Raw genomic sequence first — 20789 nt, forward strand, 5'->3', positions numbered from 1 at the left:
CAGAGGCTGGATGAGGTGCGGGCGGCCTCTCTGGAAGCAGCCGGGCCAGGGCCCAGCAGGAGGACCCGCCTTCCTGTGGGTGTCGGCGGCGGGAAAATGCTGCAGGGCCTTCTGAGGCCTGCGCTGGAAGCAGCGGGAGCCTAATACCGACGGGGGCAGGGGGTGAAAACACAGCTGAAGAACAATGTCCTGCCCAAGAGAAGTGTTGAGTGGGGCCCCCGCAGGGGCCACTCCGAGGGCCTTTAAGGACTTTATGTCCGCATGATTAGCCAAGATGAAGGGGCCAGCTGCAAACTTTAATTTCCCGATGACACAAAGGAACCATGAACAATATATAGATAGGATTTGAATTTGTAATAAGCGGTGGCCTAATCCACAGCAAAGGATAGTCAGCGGAGACAAAAAAAAAAAAAAAAAAAAAAAGGTCCTGAAGTTTCTTAGGTTCCCCATTCAGACACAAGACACACTCTGCCCAGAGTTTTACTTCAAGTACTAGGGCTGCCTGTGGGAAAGAAGCAGTGCACTTTGGCTCTGGGACTCTGAATTCCCAGCAAACCTCTCTGTCCTCCTAGCAAGAAGAGGAACTAGAGTTTGTCTAACAAAGTCACATGCACCTGGTGGGGAGAATAGTCCAGATGAAGGAATGACCCCATTAGTCCACTGGGAATATTTTGTGGGGCACCAACCTTCTTTTATTGAACTCTTGACCCTCCACCAGGGAGGGGAATTTCAAAAAAATTATCGATGTGTTCTTCATTCTAAGATAAAAAGCATTTGAGTTTGGGGAGGAGGTTGGGTTTTTTGTTTTGTTTTGTTTTGTTTTTTCTTTTTTTTTTTTTTTTCCAGGGCCTTTGGAATCAAATTAGCTGCTGGAAAAGAAAATCTCAACCTTCATCTTTGTTCTTACCCTTTCAGCTCTAATCATCTTGAAGTGTTAAGGTGAATGAAAAAAGAAAGAAAAAAGTTTAGGTCAACAGGAAGTGTCTTGTGATGGGGACTGGCTTTAATAGCACAGGCAAAGCCAAGCGACAAAAGGGGCCAGATGTTTTGACAGGCACTGTGGAGCAAACAGAGTCTGGGAAAGGGAAAGAAGCATTTCAACAATTCTCAGAACAGGGGGCTTTTTGTGTCCAACCCATGGAGAGATCCTGCGGCAGAAGCTTCCCTCTAAGAGGCAAGAGATGAGAAATTTGCATATGCATCAGTATTGTGAATGCAACATGTTCACCTTATTAATTATGGAAACCCCCCACTGAGGGGGCATTCACCCTGGGCTAGGAACTTTCCCTACATTATCTTATTTAGTCTTTGCACAGAGGCTGCAAAGTTGGCTTTATTGTTCCCATTTTACAGGTAAGTCTGTTCAGGCGAAGATAACTTTTACCCGCCCAGAGGCGTTCTCCCTGTCACATGAGGCAATTCAAATCGAAGCCCAGGCCTGCATGACTCTGGACCTGGGGCTCCAGCTCCCTCGCAGTACAGAAATCATAAGACAGACACTTAGAACTCCGGATGACTGTCTCCTTATCACCAGGCTCTGACTCTATCTAGACGAAGCTCCCATTGCTAAAAGCAGAGCCTGATGGGACAGAGCTGACTGAATTTACCCCGCTGCTCCTACCTACCGAGACCACCATCTCCACCCCAGGACTAATGACAATCACAGAGAACTTCCCAGTCACCGTTTTCACTCTGGACTTCTTGGCAACCTTGACCGAATTCCTTCGTGGGGTACCAGGGGAGGAGTGCAGCCAGAGCACTTCAGTCCTGGAAGACAGCCTCGCAGAGAGACCCTCCCAGCTGGCTTTTCTTCTCCCCTTCTGCAGACACAAAAGGAATGGGGGCAATGTGTTTGCTGGATGAAAAAGAAAATCCTTCTGTGTGAGATGTGTGTGCGTGTGAGTCAGTCTTTGGAAGCTGTGGCCAAGGCCTCACCCTCAGAAACCCTATCCGTGTGTGCTTCTCTTTGGTACTGAAGGCACCCCGAGGCCGGGGCGGCTGAGTGGAGGCTCCCCAGCTGCCAGGAGCTGGATCCGATGGCCTTCTGGGCACAGCTGTTGAGGAGATCGGGCACCGCTCCCGAGGGGAATGTGTCATCACCCAACTGCCGGGTCCATGACGATGGGGGACGGATGAGATTTAAAGCTCAGAGGAGCCCATTCTCACGCGCTCTCCTTTCACCAAACCTTCTGGTCTCTTCGTCCAGGAGCTCTGCCTCTCTATAGCTTCTCCTCGGCCTTCCGTCCACTCTTCGTCCCCAGGATTCTCTGTGTCAGAGCGGGCTGCTTGGTCATCCTCCTGGAGAAATCTGCTCTGTGTAGGCCACTGGGCCCCGGGTGCTTCCGACCCACAGTGTGCCTCAGGAGGATGCTGGGAGATGTCTGTGAGAGTCGAGGGGTGCCCTCCATCCATCCTTCCTGTCTAGGACAATCGAGCTCGCTAATGTGACCGGAGAACAGTTGAGCTGCTCATGGGTGCCAAGAAAGTGTTGGGAGTCCAAGACAAACGACGCTTGGCTCATTTTGTAAACAGCTTAAGTTCCGGTGTTGAAAATTACTTAAATCATCTTCTGCGCCATAAGCCAATTTTGAGAATGGATGCACGACAAAGCCACCCCATCTGTCATGAACATTCTCTCCAATTGACCTGTGGCAGGAGGTGGAAGGGGCGTGGTGGGGGTACGGGTGCTCACAGCCCTGTCCCAGGCCTCGTCAAAGAAGGAGACTGAGAGGGAACCTGTGTGTGACAACTTTGGTTAGCCCAGGTGAGAAGGAGAAAAGTAACTGAGTTGAAACTGTATTTCCATGTCCTTCTCTAAAGAATGTGTTACTAAGTGGATTAATGTGTTTTCTTTTATGTGAGGATCTGTGGTATCTCCTATCTCCTGAAACGAGATGCGTCTGCTGTGTTTCAATGGAAGTAGATGACCTGGCATTATAGAAACATGGCAAGGGAATTTTATAACATTTTAGGAGAAACTTTGTACCCCTGTATGTAGTTTTTTGGTCACTGATATAATGCTATTCATCGCATGAAAAGGCAGCTCAGATAGACGTGCTGGGATCTGAATCCCCCTGCTGCCACTTGCTCTGGCTGTTTGACCCAACTATTTTGCTCAATCTAAGACTCAACTTCTCCCCTTGCCAAGTGAGGTTGATAATAATACCTGCCTCAGGGGGTTGTTAAAAGGAACCAGTGAAACAATACGTATGTAAGCACCCAGCTCAGGGGTCGCTTTACGTCAGTGTTCAATAAACAAAGGCTAGTTTAGATAATTTTCCTCTCAGATCCCTGTAAAGTTAAATAGGCCAATGTGTTAAGGGACTTGCACATAGTATGTGTTGTAAATATTATTACTCTTCCTCTCCCCTCCAGAGTGGTTAGATTTGTTGAAACATTGCTCTAAGACTATGCTCACATTTACTTTCTACACTTTAGGTCATTTTGCTGAATTATCTTGTGAATTTTAGCATCCCATCCACCTGCCATCGTTAAATCAACGTGTCTCCCGAAGGGACAAAATTCTGATTCACGCACAGAAAACAAGGAAATTCAACCACAAACAAATTCCACACTAAGTCACCCCGTTGAGGACCACGTGTGAGGATCACGCCTGGGCTCTCTCAGGCACCAAGTCAACTGGTCAACTTCAGACATGTCCGTTCGGTTCAGGGCCATAAACCAGAACTCCTCGGCCTGCCCCTCAGGCCTCAGAAATCTCTTAGAGCAAAGAGTACATCTACAGGCCTAGCTATATGATTTATTGTAGTCCTTATGTATTCCAAGTCATGGGGATAGGAAGAAGGCACTAAATGCCAAGGTTTTAAAGACAGTGCCTCACAGAAATGACCATAAAGAGCAGCTCAGGAGGCCACTTACATGAAGTTAGACCCGTTTAGGACTAGGGGCTATTACAGTGTGAGCTTATCATAACTTGATTCAAGTGCAATAAGCAAGAAGTGGAGAAGATGACCAGTCAGTGTGAGAAAGCCAAGCGGAGATCAGATAACCACATTAAAAAGATTAAAATGTCCAGCCTGCTATAAATGCCTGCTAAAATCCTAAAAAGGAGTCTGGAGAGACCCATAAAATCATAACTAAGAAAGTAAGGGAGCCCTGAAGCTTTAACCAGATGTTCCTGTGATATGAATGACTATGTTAGTAAATTTTCATCCTAGCAATACAGCTTTGTATTGATCTTTCTCTTTTATTAGTCAGTGCTGCTGTGAGATTAAATATTGTCTGGAAGGAAATACAGGCTTCCCTCTCTAGAAGTCTCTTCTCAGTAACCCAGTGTTTGTTATCGCAAAGCGCACGAGGGAGTTTATAATGAATTGCACAACAGAGCAGGGGCTTGAGTCTATAAAAAGAGTTATATAAGGGGTAGCCTTATAGAGAATAACCTTATTTGGGAAGCCCAGCATTGTGTGCCCTCGTGAGTGGGAAACCTATGGAGAGCTGTCTGAAACAGAAATAGACACGAGTATTTATAACCAGGAGCACAATCGCAATATACAGTGCTAAACACTTAATCTATGGTTAGATTTTACTCCAGATCCGAGCTGAAGTCAGCAGAATTAAATCTTCAAGTGTATTTCAGCAGCCTTAAATCCTTCTGATACTGTTAGCGGTGGCAGGATTCCAAAATGCATTCTGTTAATAAGACAGTAAAGTATAAAATCAAGTTATCTCCTTCAAGGAGAAAAACACAGAGCAGAGGAAACGAGTCTTGTAAAATTACATTCCCAGCACTCAGGCCTTTTCTACCTGAGTTCCTTTCAATTTATTCTTTTACTACCAGACCATTCTCCTTGACAAATAACAGAGAAAGAGAAATCATCTGCCACCTTTTTTTTTTTTTTTTAAACTATGAAAGGAATAGCACCCCTGAAAAAAAAAAAAGGCTTAGGATTTTTCCTTCTTATCTTTACAGGTCAGAAGAGGTGAAGATTTTGCCAATCAGCTGGCAATATGCAGTATGAAGTCTCCTTGGGCTAGCAAAAAGAATTCAGCAGCTGTTACCTTTTCTTTCCCACTTAACATAACTTTTGGTTTACCTGCAGCTAAAAGGAATTTATGCAGCATGCACACGGGTGTTGTTTAAGTCCCAAGACAACTGTTAGTTTTCCCAGGAGTGGCATCAAGAGCTTGTTAAACTACCAAAAGGAAGGAAGGAAGGGAGGAAGGAAGGGAGGGAGAGAGGGGAGAGGGAGGGAAGGAAGGAAGGGGAGGGCAGGTACATCCACTACCAACACCTTTTGAACTCGTGACATTGACCTGGAGCACTCTACTTGCTCAAAATGAACAAAGTCAGAACGAAGCCTAAAACTCCTTCTCCATGCCTGCTCTCACAGCCTGGAGTTTGTGCACATCTGGAACAAGAGACCACCCACCGCTCAGAGATCCCTGCAGGGCGCGTTGGGTGAGCTAAGTAATAAATTTTAACCTTAACTCTGAATTTCTATGCTCTCATGAGTTTTAGTCAAGCTCCTTCTTGTTGCATCAATACGTATAACTGTTGGCAATTTCATGTTCTTTAGGCAATCTTTTTTTTTTTTTTTTTGCCTGTCCAGGAGTTAGAAAAAGATAGAAACTCCCTTGTGTTATGAAACTAATGTGATACAAGAAATTGAGCTGTAGCAATCCATTGGGCAGATACAAAAATACATGAAAGTATAGATTTCTACTCCACTGGAAAACCATGTTATAGTTAGCTGAAAATTTAATACAGTATATTAATGTTTCCCCTCTAAGGTGTCTCTTCATAGGTGATTTTGGTTTGGTTTCTTTATTTGTAGATGAAAATGTCTGGAAAATCTATATGTAATACCTGGGTATAATGTCTGTACATCTTAGGACAAAGACACACACACACACATACACTACTGTATTACAGAGAATTATGAAATTAAGTAAAACAAGAACCTTACACATTAATGTAATTGAACCTAGGATTAGAGCAAAGAGACTTAGAAGTTCTTAAGAATTATTTGTGTTGAGCTAAATAAGATACACAAATTATTTTAGCAACTTCTCTCAGATAATCACCAAAAATGGAACCCAAAAAGCTTTCATTCTCCCCCCAATTTTGCTATGGAATCATGCAGACTTCTACATTCTAGTTATGACATCAGAGTTAACACTTTATAGATCATAATGCACCCCCATTATCCTTTAGTGAATTTAATGAGTGTAAGAAGAGACCATAGCTTTTTAAAGTTGATTTGAGAAGCATTCTAATCTAGGTAGAATCTAAGACATGCCCTATTTATAGCGACTCAACCACAGATCATGGGTGACTTTGGCAAATGGGGACCTTTTTGTTGTTCATTTCATTCGCTTCCATTGAAGGCGGTGTTATTTTGTAAACTTATCCTCAAATTCTGTCTGTCTGACCTAGTCAGTGTCCACAGTTTTCAGTGTGTGGCTGTTACTATACAGTGTGAACCACTCTAGTTCATTCTTCAAGCGTAGCTTTTAAGGCTCAGCTCCAAAATGTCCTTCTAAATCCGGCTGCTTTAAATTAATCGCTCCCCTCATCTAGCCTCCTGTTTGTCTCCCTTTTGATTAAAGTTATTTCTGTAAGTGACTTCATGGCAACTTATGAGCCTCCTAGACTCACGTCTCATTCTTTCTTAGATCCCCTTCACATAAAACCTCCTTCATAAATGTCCCCTTAACTGAACTGCCTTTTCTAAAAACTGGGAATTAAATCTACCTGTAGGGAATGGTATGAAGACGAATGAGCAGAGGGCAGAAACATATTCTAATGATGTCAGTGATGAAGCCAACACACCTGGTCCCAGAGCCTTGATAGGGTGTGTATGTAAAACTGAATTAACTGCAAGAGGATTTAATGAGTATAGTGGATGTTCTCATCCTCCAGGTGGCCCCTGGAGAGAATGTTAGCGCCATGAGAAGAAGTGGAGAAAGGAAGAGAGGCTGCTGTCAACTCTAGGATGATAAAGAGGAGTTCTCTTCCTCTCCATTCCTCCATTCTGCATGTTTCAAAATGACAATAAGGGAAACGGTTTACAGCCAACTCCAGGTGCCCCTGACTGTGGACCTCCTGTCTCATCAGAGAGATGAAATGGAGACCCCTCTTTCCATAAACAACTCTGAGCTGCATTAATATTGATTGATTCCCACTTACAGCAGTTTCTTCTTCTTGTCTTCATTCAATGACACTAAAATCCTGGCGACTCAGTCACTCTTCTGTTTCTATAGGACCAGATCAGAGAGCTGGAAATGGTCTCCAGCTGGAGTGAATTGGAAGCACAGAGACCTAGAAGGGGGCCCAGATGTTGCACTATGATGCTATCTTCTGATGCCTCCATTATAACTTGCATCATTCCGCTGAGATAAGATGTCATCTTGAGATCAACTTGAAATCCTACCATCACCTGATTGCCCAATGGCACTGTTTCATTCTTACCACCTGCCCAAAGAGAGAAGTTCTCAAACGTTAGATGCTCTTCCAAATCAGTCTAGAACTGTACTCAGGAATCTGTATTTTAATATATTGCCCATCCCAGGTGACTCATTTTACTTGGCTGATAAACACAGTCCTATGACTGAAGAGGAAGCAAGATTAAGCTGGGTTATTTTCTACCCAGGTTTGGGGGAAGGGGTTGGCAATAGGTGGATGGGGGAAATTAGAAGAAACAGTTCCTTTATTTTTTACATTTGAGGAAAGAAAAATTAATAATATAATAATATAATTAAATCCAATTTAACAAAAAAGCACATCTATTTCTTCATCAAAAGCACTGGGCTGATTATTAGAGATTCAGAAATTGAATCTTGGGTTCCTGGCTCAGACAATGGATCATTCAGTTCAGTTCTCTGTCTCAAAAAAGTACAAAATGGAACTTTAGGCAGAAGGTCATCGTTTGTCCTTGCTGTCAACCTTCCAGGAAGTATCCTATATTTCCTGACTAAGCTTAGGAGCCAATTGGCTGTGCAGGTACCACTGGTAACAAGACCCAAAGGCAAATCAAAGATCATCCAGCCCTGTCTCCCCATGTCAGGCATGAGAAAAGTAAAGCTCAAGAGGTTAAGGGACTTGTGAAAAGTCACTGGTTACTTTGTAGCAGAGCTTGCACTACAGCCAGGTCTTCTGTCCACTGCTTTTCTCACTTTACCATGTCATATGGCTTGGAGAAAGGTTGTCCATTAGTTCATTCAGCCTTTTGTCTGTCCATCCATTCATTCTACAGATATTTAGTAAACACCTACCACGTGTTGAGTGCTCTACAGTGAGGACATGAGCCTGGAGATGATCCTCTTTCTGTGTTCACAGTCTTATCCTCTAGGGTGATTGAGATTAAAAAAAAAAAAAAAAACGGCTTACATAAAGCCAGTTTTCTTTGATTTTTGTCATCAATGCGACTTTTATAAGTGTGAAGCAAAATCCGTTCATGGTCTTCTGGCATGATTTTCATGATTTTCGGATTTAGATCATATAACTTCCTAGCATTTTATTTCACTGTCTGATCAATTTGGATCTTTTTTTTGTCAGTCTTCTCCTTGAGACCTCTCCTCCACTATTATTTTCCAGAGAGGAAGCAACAAGTTGTACAAAGTGTTTTAGGAATGGATGCTCCACGATTTGGGTACAAAGTAGAGTAAAGCTCCACCCACCCACCTGCAACTTGCCTTAAGACAATGGCCCTTGGACCTGCAGCAACTCTAACTCTTTAGACTTGTGAGTCTAGACTGTCTTCTAGTTTCCAACAGACCCAACAGGTGATTATCCCAGAAATAGTCAGGATTTCTTTTTCTCTATGAGCCTCACCTTTCATTGTCATGCATGAAAGCACACATAATCTATTCACACAGCCTCTCAAGATGGTTATGGAATTTATTCTTCTTTAGCTGACATTTTACAAACAAAAGATCTTCATTACAATTTTGAAGTTAGAGAATTTCACTGAGGACTCCCCCATCCCCAATTAGCCTTGTTAAATTACAGGAGAGAATGAAACTCAGCCTTCTATGGACTAGCCACACCCCTTAGCAGCTGACTTTATTAATGAGCTCATCCTCTGGCTTAACTCCTCAGCCAAGGCAAATCCAAGGTAGCAAATTGCATTTTACAGCTATAAAACCTAAAACTTTATCCCACAGGAATCACAGTACCCTGAAAGAACTCACATTTGTATTGTAAGGAAAATGTCAGTACCTCAGAAAAACAAGTACCCACCATGTACTGTTTCTTGCATTCTTTGCACCATCACCTTCAAGGGCACTAAATACATATGTTTTGCCCATATGTATATATTACTTAGTCGTTTCCAAAAAATATTTAATTTATCACCCAATTAAAGGATAAACTTTTTATTATTTTTTAAAGGTTTTATTGACTGATTTTAGAGAGAGAGAGAGAACACATGTGCGTGAGTAGGGGGAGGCATAGAGGGAGAGAAAGAATCTCAAGCCGACTCCAAGCTGAATGTGCAACCCTACTCGGGGCTCCATCCCAGGACCCTGAGAGCATGACTTGAGCCAAAATGAAGAGTCAGAAGCTTAACTGACTGAGCCACCCAGGTGCCCTAAGGATAAACTTAAAAAAAAAAAAAAAGAGAGACTACATTTCTTATATTCTCTCTCTCTCTCTCTCTCTCTCTCCCTCTCTCTCTCAAAAACCAAAAACTAAACAACCCACTAATATATACTTTTTGGACACAGTGGATGTATAATAAATGAAATTTGACTAATGATCCATTTTGTCTTTAAATCCTAATACCATCAGTTATTCTTCTAATTGTTGAGTGACTATCATGTACCTAATACTAGGCTATGTGTTATGAGGCATATATCAGATGTATATGACATAGCCCGATACTAAAAAATTTTGCAACCTTACTGAAAAGGAAAACACATGAATTGGCATAATAGATCTGGAAGAACCTGAAAGTCTCTCCTGTCCAGCTTCCTTGTAGTAGATATCATCCTGCTATTCACAAATATTTCTGAATCTGCTTTCTTCTGAGTATCTGGAACAATTGGAACTCTCAATCCCTTGAACTTTGGGTAGATTGTGTCACTTGCTTTGGCCAAAAATTGCAAATGAAGGGATGTGCATCATATTGGTAGAAGCGTTTGAGAGCTGAGACACAAGCCTCCATTTCCCTTCTTTCTCTGATATAGCAATTGTGGAGGAGACTTCATGGCTGTCTTAGTCTATTCTGACTACTATAACAAAATATCACAGCCTAGGTCGCTTATAAACAATAGAAATTTATTTCTTACAATTCTAGAAGCTGGAAGTCCAAGATCAGAGTGTCAGCACAGTTGGATGAGGGCCCTTTTCGGGATCACAGACTTTTCATTGTATCCTCACATGGCAGAAGGGGCAAGCTAGCTCTCTGTAGTCTCTTTTATAATGGCACTAATCCCATTCATGAGGGTGGAGCCTAATCTCCCAAAGGCCTCACCTCATAATACCATCTCCTTGGGCATTAGGTTTTCAACATGAATTCTAGGGTTCTTTTTGGGGAGTTGCAGGTGGGCAGATACAAACATTCAGACCACAGTAGTGGTGAAAAGGGAGAAAGGCTGAACTCCAGAGTGTGGATCATAGAGGACAGCTGCCCTGGGCCCCTCTAGGAGTCTTCATATGAGCCAGAACTCTAATTCTTGTTGTATTAGACCTTGAGATTTTAGGATTGTTACCACAGTATAACCTCGTCTATCCTAACTAACATGTTGTAGATGTAGTTAACATGTGTTAACTTGTGTGGTATTGAACCTCAGTGTAGTAAGAGTTCAGTATACACATGGACTGGGATGTTGAAGATTTATTTCTTCATGAAGAATATCTAACTTAAGCTATCTCAACCTTTCCTATGAGATTGCAACAGTTACTATTTCCATTTCTTTAAAAAGTAAACCAAAGCTTAGAAAGCTTTACTCTGAATATTTGAAACTATCTCATGGGTAGATTCTCTCCCAGCTTTTCCCCTGATTGAGCAGAAAGGGGGTCTCTTTTCTTCTGAATAGCCCTGTCTTCACTTCACAGTGAATCCCACCTCTTCCTTTTCTCTGGGATGTTGCCCTAATGGCTATCTCTTTGTTTTTCATTATTTGTAGCTGCCTTATTTCTATTGGCCCTTCCTTTACATTAAAAAATAGAAACTACTTAACATCTTAAAGTAAAAACTTTTTAAAAATATAAATCCAAAATAACTGCATTCTAATTTGCCTCTTAAGTTATCACACTCTCTATTTTCACCTCCTTAACCTATCACAGAAACTCCCATGGATGAGTCACCACGGACTTTCTGGTTACCATATTAAACGGATACAATGGGCCCTGCTGTTATTGGGCCTATTGACCAGGGTTAACCTGGGCTTTTAAGGCTCTTTTCTTTTCTGGATTCTTCTTACTCCTTTACTATTCTTTTTAAATCCACATTAAAGATTCCTCTTTCTCCATTGGCCTTTTAAAAGACTGTCCCATATTCATATCCTTAGTCCTTATTCTTGTCACTCTTCATGGGCTATGAGGACAACTGCATCTACTCTTAGGGCTTAATTACATGTTAATATGTTACATTCCCCCCAGATCTAAAGCTCTGGTGAAGTTTTCTCTCAGGGGCCTCATAAATATGTATTATGCCTCTTTATTCATATATCTCCAAGACCCCTTTAAATAAATAGGTAAACAAAGAAGCAAACAAACACATTCTTTGCCACCCCAAACCTTTTTGACTCCACCTGCTACCCATTCTCTCAAACTGCAGGCCTGCAGTTCTCTTCTTTCACTATAATTAGACTCCACACTCTACCATCTACATAGCTCTCAATTTCTACATCTTATTTTTGCCATCCCTGGTACATGTTTAACTGAAAGCCTTGTCACCCTCATCTTCACAAAATCACCTTCTGAATCCCCTCCAAACCATTCTTCACACTTCAGCCAGAGAATTGTTTCTTTTTTTTTCAGATTTTAAGTTTTTTTAAATAATAAATTTATTTTTTATTGGTGTTCATTTTACCAACATACAGAATAACACCCAGTGCTCATCCCGTCAAGTGCCCCCCTCAGTGCCCGTCACCCATTCACCCCCACCCCCCGCCCTCCTTCCCTTCCATCACCCCTAGTTCGTTTCCCAGAGTTAGCAGTCTTTATGTTCTGTCTCCCTTTCTGATATTTCCCACACATTTCTTCTCCCTTCCCTTATATTCCCTTTCACTATTATTTATATTCCCCACATGAATGAGAACATACAATGTTTGTCCTTCTCCGATTGACTTACTTCACTCAGCACAACACCCTCCAGTTCCATCCACGTTGAAGCAAATGGTGGGTATTTGTCGTTTCTAATGGCTGAGTAATATTCCATTGTATACATAAACCACATCTTCTTTATCCATTCATCTTTCGATGGACACCGAGGCTCCTTCCACAGTTTGGCTATTGTCAGAGAATTGTTTCTAAAGTTCCACTACTATCACATCATTCTCTACATTGTTTAAAGGTGCTTCGTCACATTCCAGATAAAGTCTAAGTGCCTTAGCAGATACACAGTCTTTCATGATCTGATCTATGCTCAGATCTTCAGCTTTTTCCACTGTTTCTCCTTTCTTCAGACTTTCCTGCTGAGCCAAGCCAAAGAGGTGGCAACCTGGGAACAATGGCGTTAATGGTGTGGCTTCCTCTACTCTATTCTTACTTTTTACTCCTCCAAGTGGCTTCCTCTGGAATTTTCCCCTTGGTTTCAAGTCTCAGTTCAAGAGTCTCCCCCACCACCACCCAGGTGCTCCCATGTCCATACCCTTTCTTTAAGCATACATCTCTGATGCTTCTATCATATTACATGGTGATCATGTGCATGGTCCTCTCTCAACTGAAGGTACAAGATTACTGGGTGCAGAGTCTATGTCATGTTCTTCTATGTATTCTTGTGCCCAAAACAGTGACTAGGAACAACAGATGTTCAGTCAATATTGTTAAATAAATGAATTAGTGATAGATTGTATGAAATAGAATAAAAATTACTTGCAAAATGATATATTAAAACACTCTGAAAAATTTATCAACATCTAGTTATGTTATATGAGAAGTTATAGGAACTTTGGTTTGCATTTCCTTATACAAATTAAGGGGGACTCTGTTTTTACATAATCATCACACAGTTTGGTTGCTTTTCTCCTCTCAAATTTATTTAAAAGACCACCAGCCTACCTGAATTTCACAACACATAGAGCATTAGGCTTTTGAAACAATGCACAAAAATAAAGTCAACATCTATCATCAAGATGTATAAAATGCTCAGTCTTGGTTCAGAGCCCATAACTAGGAAAGAAACATGTGACAAAGAAATGGACTTTCTTTTTTCTTTTTTCCTTATATTTTTACTTTGTCTCATTTGTAGCTGAGAAGTTGCTTCTGAAACACAAGTAGGCCTAAAGACAGCTTGATCTTTGAGGATTACTGATATGTCTAGAAGGTAGTCTCCATAACTCAACCTGTTTTCTAGATGAGTGGAACACACCAAATCATTTAGTGCTTTGATGAAATTAACAGGACTAGATGTACTTCTGTTTAATATGGACACATCAGATTGGAACCTATATTTTGATTTTGTGTGTGTGTGATGGTACTGTAAATTCTCTTCTTTCATTTTCTCAATCTCATTAACTTCGTTCTCGGTTGCTTCATTATTTTCAGAACTGTCTTCTGTAGCTGCACTTTTTTTTCTAGCCAACTAATCTTTCAGCTGTTACAGTATTTTTTAATTATATTTTCCCAATATTTCTTTCCTTGTCATCATTTATTTTTAATTTACATGCATATATTATTTTTATGATGAAGCATAAGAATAGCTGCATTTTATACACAATGTATAGTTATGAAACTTTTTATAGGGTTTTTGCCTCCTGTGTCTCACAATGAAATTCCAATTCTTCTGTTCTTCCCAGATTTATGCAGAGAAGCAGCCATTAGGAGGCACATAGACCCATGTAGGTAGGCTCTGAAGGTTGGATCTCAATCAGTGATTGCTGTGGATTATCTAGTTCTGATTCTGAGGCTTTGTGTTTTAAATTGCTATCCTGAGTAGCAGGATACACTCACAAGGCATTTAGAAAGTGAGCTGTTAGTAAAACAAAACAAACATATAAGAACCTTTCTTCAAGGTCATGACTACAACAAACCAGTTCCGTGGCATCAAGTGCTATGGTGCATGATGAATATACCCCAATCAAGGGTAAGTGTAATAAAGAATGGAGCAGAGATCTAGGAGAAGTTGAGCCATAGAGAGAGTGAGTGTTCTGGAGAGTAATCCAGTCATCTACACTGTCTCAGGTTGAACTTCAGCCTCCAAGTGCTTATGTTCTTTGTAATTCCTTGTGTAACTATTACTAGGACTCTAGTTCAAAGCATGGGTATTCTCTGGCTCCATTCCGGGGACAGAAAGAGCAAAATAATGATAAGAATACCAGATAACATTTATGGAGAGTTTACTATGTGCCAAACACCATTCTAAATACCTTTGATATGTATTATATCATTTAACTTCATGACAAATCTATGAAGTAGGTACTTAATAATTTCCATTTTAATAAATGAGAAAACCAAGCACTGAGGTAACACAACTTGACCAGATTCACACAGGTATTAATGGGTGATGGATATAGGGGTTAACGCTAGGCTGTCTTACCCCAAAGCTCTTTTTTTTTTTCTCCAAAGCTCTTGATCTTAGGTACCACACTGATAAAAATTATTGGGAAAATATATAATTAAGAGAAATAGTGGAGGAATGGTTCCTTCTCTTCCCCCCAACTCCTTACCACAAAAGCACTTCAGTCCTTGATCTTCTCTTCTTTATTTCACTCAGATCCTTATTGGGCTCAGCCTGTCTTATGACTTTGAATAACAATTCTATGTTGACGAAGTCTCAAATTTATATCTTTAGTCCAAATCTCTTTCATGAATTCCAAAATCATATATCCAATTGCCTTCTTGACATCTCTACTTTGACACCACATGGATATCTCAGACTTAATATCCCAAACTGAACAAGTCTTCCCCAGTCATAACCCTTCCATAGCCTTCCACTTCTCAGTTAATGGCACTTCCATTATCCCAGCTGTTCAGACCAGAACCCCAAGTCTTTCTTGATTCTTTCTTTTGCTCCAATCCAATCTGTTGGCAAGTTCTATTTGCTCCCTCTTCAAAATGTTTTCAGAATCTGTCCCCTTTTCCTACCACCCCCATGAAACCTGCCTAGTCTGGACCACTATTCTGTCTCACCTGAATTATTATAATGGTCTTATAATTGGTTTCTTTTCTTCCAACTCCATTCATGTACTGTTCATTCTATACAGAGAAGTCAGAGTGATCCTTATAAAATGTGAGTCAGATCATGATCATCCTTTGTTGAAAACCTGCAGTGGCTCCAAATTTCATCTAGAATAAAGGCCTGTTTTATAATGGCCTATAAGACCCTGTGTTATCTGACTCTCCCTCAAAAATATCTTGAGAGGAAAGGGTATTTTCTCCTCACCCTCCTTTTCTTCTCCTCCTCTCCTTCTTCCTCTTTTCCTTGTCCCACTCTCCTTCATTCTCATCATCATCTACTTCACTGTTGACTTATCCATAACACAAGTTCTAGAATAAAATGGAATTCAGTACTTGACAAAGTCTGGCAAATGAAACTTGGATTCTGTCTTTGACCAAACAACTTGTCACTCCTCCATGAAGACAAGAGATATGGAACTCATCCTTGACTCCCTCTTCATCATTCATTATATTCAGTTAGTCCCAAGGCCATAGACATGGCTCTCAAGTCCATTTCTTTCTTTCCATCTTCGCTGCTATTACCCGAATGCAAGCTCTCTCCACCTATATCCCCTCAACAATCCCTCAGAGGTTTCCCTTTCATTGGCCTTTCCCTCCATCTATTCTCCATCTGACAGCCAAAGTTGTATTTCTAAAAGGCAAATTGGACATCATTTCTTGGCTTAAAGATCTTCACTGATTTCCCTTTATTTATAGCTTTATTTTTTAAACTTTTTGGATCAAGGATCCCTTGGAAGTCTGACAATAGATACAAACTTCCCAGAAAGTACCCCAAGTACCAACATTTAAATTAATTTTCAGGTGACTCACTATGCTCTGAAACCATCCAAGGAAGTGTTCAGCTAAAAGGGATTCTATGTTAATGAACCTTAGGAGAATCCATGAAATTTTTCAATCTCTGGCCCATAATCAGCAGCCTGATATTCCACAACTACCTTTATTCTTCCAGACGTAGCTCAAGGGAAAGATTTCCTAATCTCCTGAGGGAGTTGATCTTTCCTCTTCTCTGCATCCAAAGTGTATATAGCAATTATCACATCAGGTTTTAAATATTTCTAAACAGCTTCTTTCTCTAGAACTCTCAATTTTTTGAGGAGAAGGCTATCTCATTTTTTATTTCTGTTTCAGTCCTACCACAGACCCTAGGACACAGTTGACAATCAGTAAATATTTACTGAGTAATGCTATCAAAGGTTTTTTAAAAAAGGAAAAAACGATGAATTCCTATGTTAAATATTTGCCCATCCTTTACTTCTTCTACCCTTTCTGCTATTAACAAAAAAGAGATAATTTGAGTGTATCAAATTACAATTATATGGGTTATATTGCAATCAGATATTATGTTGATAGCTATATACAACTGAGATAAATTTTCCCTCAGTTCTGAGCTTTGGCATTATAGTTCTTACCATTAATCTTTGTTATTTACTAATTCCAGGACTAGGATAAGTTTTTGCCTCTGGTTCTTCTTTTGATCTCTAGAAAAATAAAGTTCTGTTCAGTTTTGACCTTTCTTTGCCCCCAGTATATTATTTGGAGAGTAAGTTTCAAGAGCAATTCACCTGCTTATCAGCTCTTTAACGCTGGACTTGTAGAGTCTCTTTACTCTGGTCCATAGTTTGGAACAGTGTTTCTCATGGAATGGTCCAGCAACTGTAAAGCACCTTGGGCACTTCTTTAAGGTGCAGGTCCTGGGACCCACTTCAAACCTATTAACTAATACTTTTGGGAGGCAGAAAGATATTCTGGAATTAGCATTTTAAAACTTTCCTAGGGGAATGCTCTATGCACTGAAATTTGGGAACCTTGGACCTAGAACTCACTTCATTCTCTTTTTAAGGCATGCATGTCCATCTGGGTTTCTTCTTTCTTGTCTTGACTCTCTCTTTGTTAGCACCATACCTTGAATTCACTGTGACTAATGAATACGTTTACTTTGCTGGTATGTTTCCATAAGCAGGAACAAGGTTACAGAGCCAGAAAAATCTGAGTTTAAATCTCCCTTCTGCCTCTTACTTGTGTGAGATGACTTCTACTCTTCAAAAACCACATTTTCTTTTTAAAAAATATTTACTTATTTATTTATTCATGAGAGACACAATGAGAGAGAGTCAGAGACATAGGCAGTGAGAGAAGCAGGCTCCTCACAGGGAGCCTCATGTAGGACTCCATCCCAGGACCCCAGGATCACAACCTGAGCCAAAGGCGGATGCTCAACCACTGAGCCACCCAGGCGTCCCTAAAACCACATTTTCTTTAATGTAAAGTGAGCTAGCAATACTTACCCCATAGGATTGCTGTGAAAATTTAATGAGATAATAGATGTAAATTATTATTTAGCATAGTTCACAACCCAAATGAAGTTGGGTAGATGGTAGTTATTAGTAATAATGGTAGTTATTAGTAATGGTAGCGATCATAAATGACCCTGAAATTTGTCATTTTCTCAGTGAGATATCTTTTTCATAGTATATGCATGTTTGCATGGAGATATGCATATATAAGGATAATATCTAATTAATATAATAGTATTATATGTTAATATAACCATAATAATACATATAGTCATATAAAAGGTTTCTAATTAGTAGATCATTTGTCTCTCCTTATTTACTTGTTCAGTTTGTCCTATCATCTGACTCCCATCTGTCTGTCTAGCATTTCAACAATCAGCCTTAGCTCTGAAGCAGAGGTAGTCGAGATCAAATCTTATTCAGCACTCAGAAAATCACTTCATTCTATTAGGAAAATTTTTAAGTACTTAGATGCATCACTATGAAGACTAATTTTGAAAAGTGTGTTTGATCAGTGGTACAGCTTTGGTTGATAGCTCTGCTACTCCCGAAGGAATCTTAACAAAATATTTTCAAAGAGAAACACTTTGAAGCAAGAAAAGATTATGGGGGGAGGAAAACTTGGGGGGACAATCATGCTTAATAAGAATTCTTCATAAGGTTTCTCATTCATTAGACAATTTTATGAACTGTGAGTCATGTCAATGGAGCCTCTTTATCAACTACTACCAAACAGTGATTCTCAAAGATCTCTTCAATAATGTGGGGGGGAAAATGGTTCAAGGAGATTCTCAAAGATTTTTCTATGGAAGAAAAAATAATAAAGCAGTATAAAGTTGATTTAAGTCAGACTTCCTTCTCCCGAACTAAAATTTGTCATGATCACAGCCATCTTGATGTCTTGAATTTCTTTATCGTTAGAAATTTCTAAGTGAGAGTGAAGCTGTAACACGAGTTCCCATTTTTTAGTTTGAAGATTTCAGCAGGGATTCCATCAGCTCCTGAACTGTTGCTGTATCTACCTGATGGCTTTCAGGAGATTGAATTGAATAGCACAAAGAACTCTGGTGTTTGGAACATTTCAAGTGAGTGTCTGAAATGCAAGAGTTTCCATCTTTATTTCTTAATATGCCGAATCATAAAAGTCTTTATTGGAATGGGGGTGGGTTGGAAAAGAAGATGCTCAGTGAGAGTTTGAAGAGATGGGTGCATTTGTTGACTATGAGACCGGTTTTCCAGAGGGCACCGTAAACCAGTAGGGAGCAGTGGGAGACTGGGTGTAGAGGAATAAAGTGCTGGGCAGTAGGGGGGTGACATCACAGAAGAGAACAGCGACCACAAGATTGGCAAACAATCATGTATCTTCTGAGAAGGCTTCACCAGAACCTTCTGTCAGCTTTTTCTTTACTGATGAGCCTTCTCTTGCTTTCATGTTCTTCCTCCTGCTCAGATTCCACGATCTATCACTTCAGTCACACTCCTCCTGGTATCCTCCGCCTCTTCATCCCCTTGTCCTTTTATAACCATCTATCTGGCTAAATCCTGGAAAATTCGATTTGTCTTTCCCTATGCACGTGCCTGGGATTGTAACCACTGCTTAGAGAGAACTGTGACTGGGCAGTCTGGGGTCACTGTAAACCCAAGTGATATAAATTCAAAGAGGCTGGGCAATCATATTTTTTTCTTACTCACTGCTCTGTCCCGTTCTGCATGGGACGGGATGGGATGTATTCAGCTTTGTTACTTGGCCCAAATATTTAAATCCTCGTCCCCTTAGCTTCTCTTTACCCCCTCCAGCAAAGAATCACCTATTTTGTTGGAAATACAGACAGTGTTGAATGGGAGCACCTCGTTTCTTGCTCCAAACCCCACAAATGGAGGCACATTTTATCCACCCCTTGAGTCTTCCCTCCTCAGCAAATATTTCTCCCATCTTAACCTTAAATGCCCTCCCCTCCTTCTCCCTTTCAACCAAGCATCTTTTTTTGTTTGGTTTGGTTTTTTGTTTTTAGAGACAGAGTGAGCACAAGTGAGGGAGGGGCAACGGGAGAGGGAGAGAGAGAGAATTCCAAGCAAACTCCCTGCTGAGTGCACAGCCTGTCGTGGGGCTCCATCCCCTGACCCTAATCTCATGACCTGAGCCGAAATCAAGATGCTTAACTGACTGAACCACCCAGCACCCTCCAACCAACATTCTTGAAAGCACTGTTTGCGTTTACTGTTTTTACCTTCTTGCCTTCCTTTCCCACCAGACTGCCAAGTGGTTTCTGTTCCTTTCTAATTGCTAAGTCCAAGAGCTGTTTATCAATGGTATCTGACTTGACTCAGCCATTTTCCCCTGGCCATATTTTGCTCCTAATATCCCAGTCCTGCTCTTCCACCCTTCTTCCAGGCTCCTCTTCCACTGTCCATCCTTTAAAGTATTAGTTTTTTATTCAATTTAAAGGTGTTAGATATTAGCTTCTGTATGACAATTGTCATTCATGACCTCTGGTATTCTTGTTCTTTATCTAAATTACTTGTGAGAGGTATTTTAAATTTGAAGTTATCAAAACCTCATAGGCTTTGTCATAGGCATTGAAAATACTACAAAAATTTCAATTATTTTTTAATTGTGAAGAAAATTTTAGTTTTATGTTGTAACATATGTTGATCCTTTCCTTTATTGTTACTGTTTCAGTGCCATGCTTAGAAATGCCTTGTCTTTATTAATATGAGGTAAACATCAATCTCATTTTTTATACAAATTTTTTTTTGTAAAGAAGATTTAGGGGATGCCGGGGTAGCTCAGTGGTTGAGGGACTGCCTTTGGCTCAGGGCATTATCCTAGGTCTGGGGATCGAGTCCCGCATCAGGCTCCCTGCGAGGAGACTGCTTCTCCCTCTGCCTATGTCTTGCCTCTCTCTCTTTCATGAATAAATAAATAAATCTTAAAAAAAAAAGAAAATTTAGGTTCACAGAAAAATTGAGAGGATGGTGAGATTTCCACCATACATACAGAGCCTGTGTGACTATCAACATCCCCTCCAGAGTGGTACAGTTTTTACAACCTATGAACCTTATTTTCAAACGTCATTATCATCAAAGTCGATCACTTACCTTAGAGTTTACTTTGGTGGCGTACATTTTATGAGTCTGGAAAAATGTAAAATGACATGTATTCATCATTATGATGTCATACAGAG

General features: G+C 40.5%; 1 long non-coding RNA gene across 2 annotated transcripts; it reads right to left on the reverse strand.

The window, feature by feature from the left end:
• Positions 1 to 433: 433 nt before the first annotated feature.
• On the reverse strand, positions 434 to 20766 carry LOC140635080 (uncharacterized). Of its 2 annotated transcripts, none has more exons than XR_012032432.1 (4): positions 20704 to 20766; positions 7154 to 7438; positions 1683 to 4653; positions 434 to 1167 (listed from the first exon to the last, which is right to left on the reverse strand). It is a non-coding gene; the product is annotated as an uncharacterized lncRNA (long non-coding RNA). The 2 variants fall into 2 exon arrangements; XR_012032431.1 differs by lacking the exon at positions 7154 to 7438 and adding an exon at positions 12264 to 14102 and having other exon boundaries at positions 20704 to 20743.
• Between the last annotated feature and the right edge of the window lie 23 nt (positions 20767 to 20789).

This window comes from Canis lupus, chromosome 6 (genome assembly GCF_048164855.1).
Source record: "Canis lupus baileyi chromosome 6, mCanLup2.hap1, whole genome shotgun sequence".
NCBI classification, from domain to species: Eukaryota; Metazoa; Chordata; class Mammalia; order Carnivora; family Canidae; genus Canis; species Canis lupus.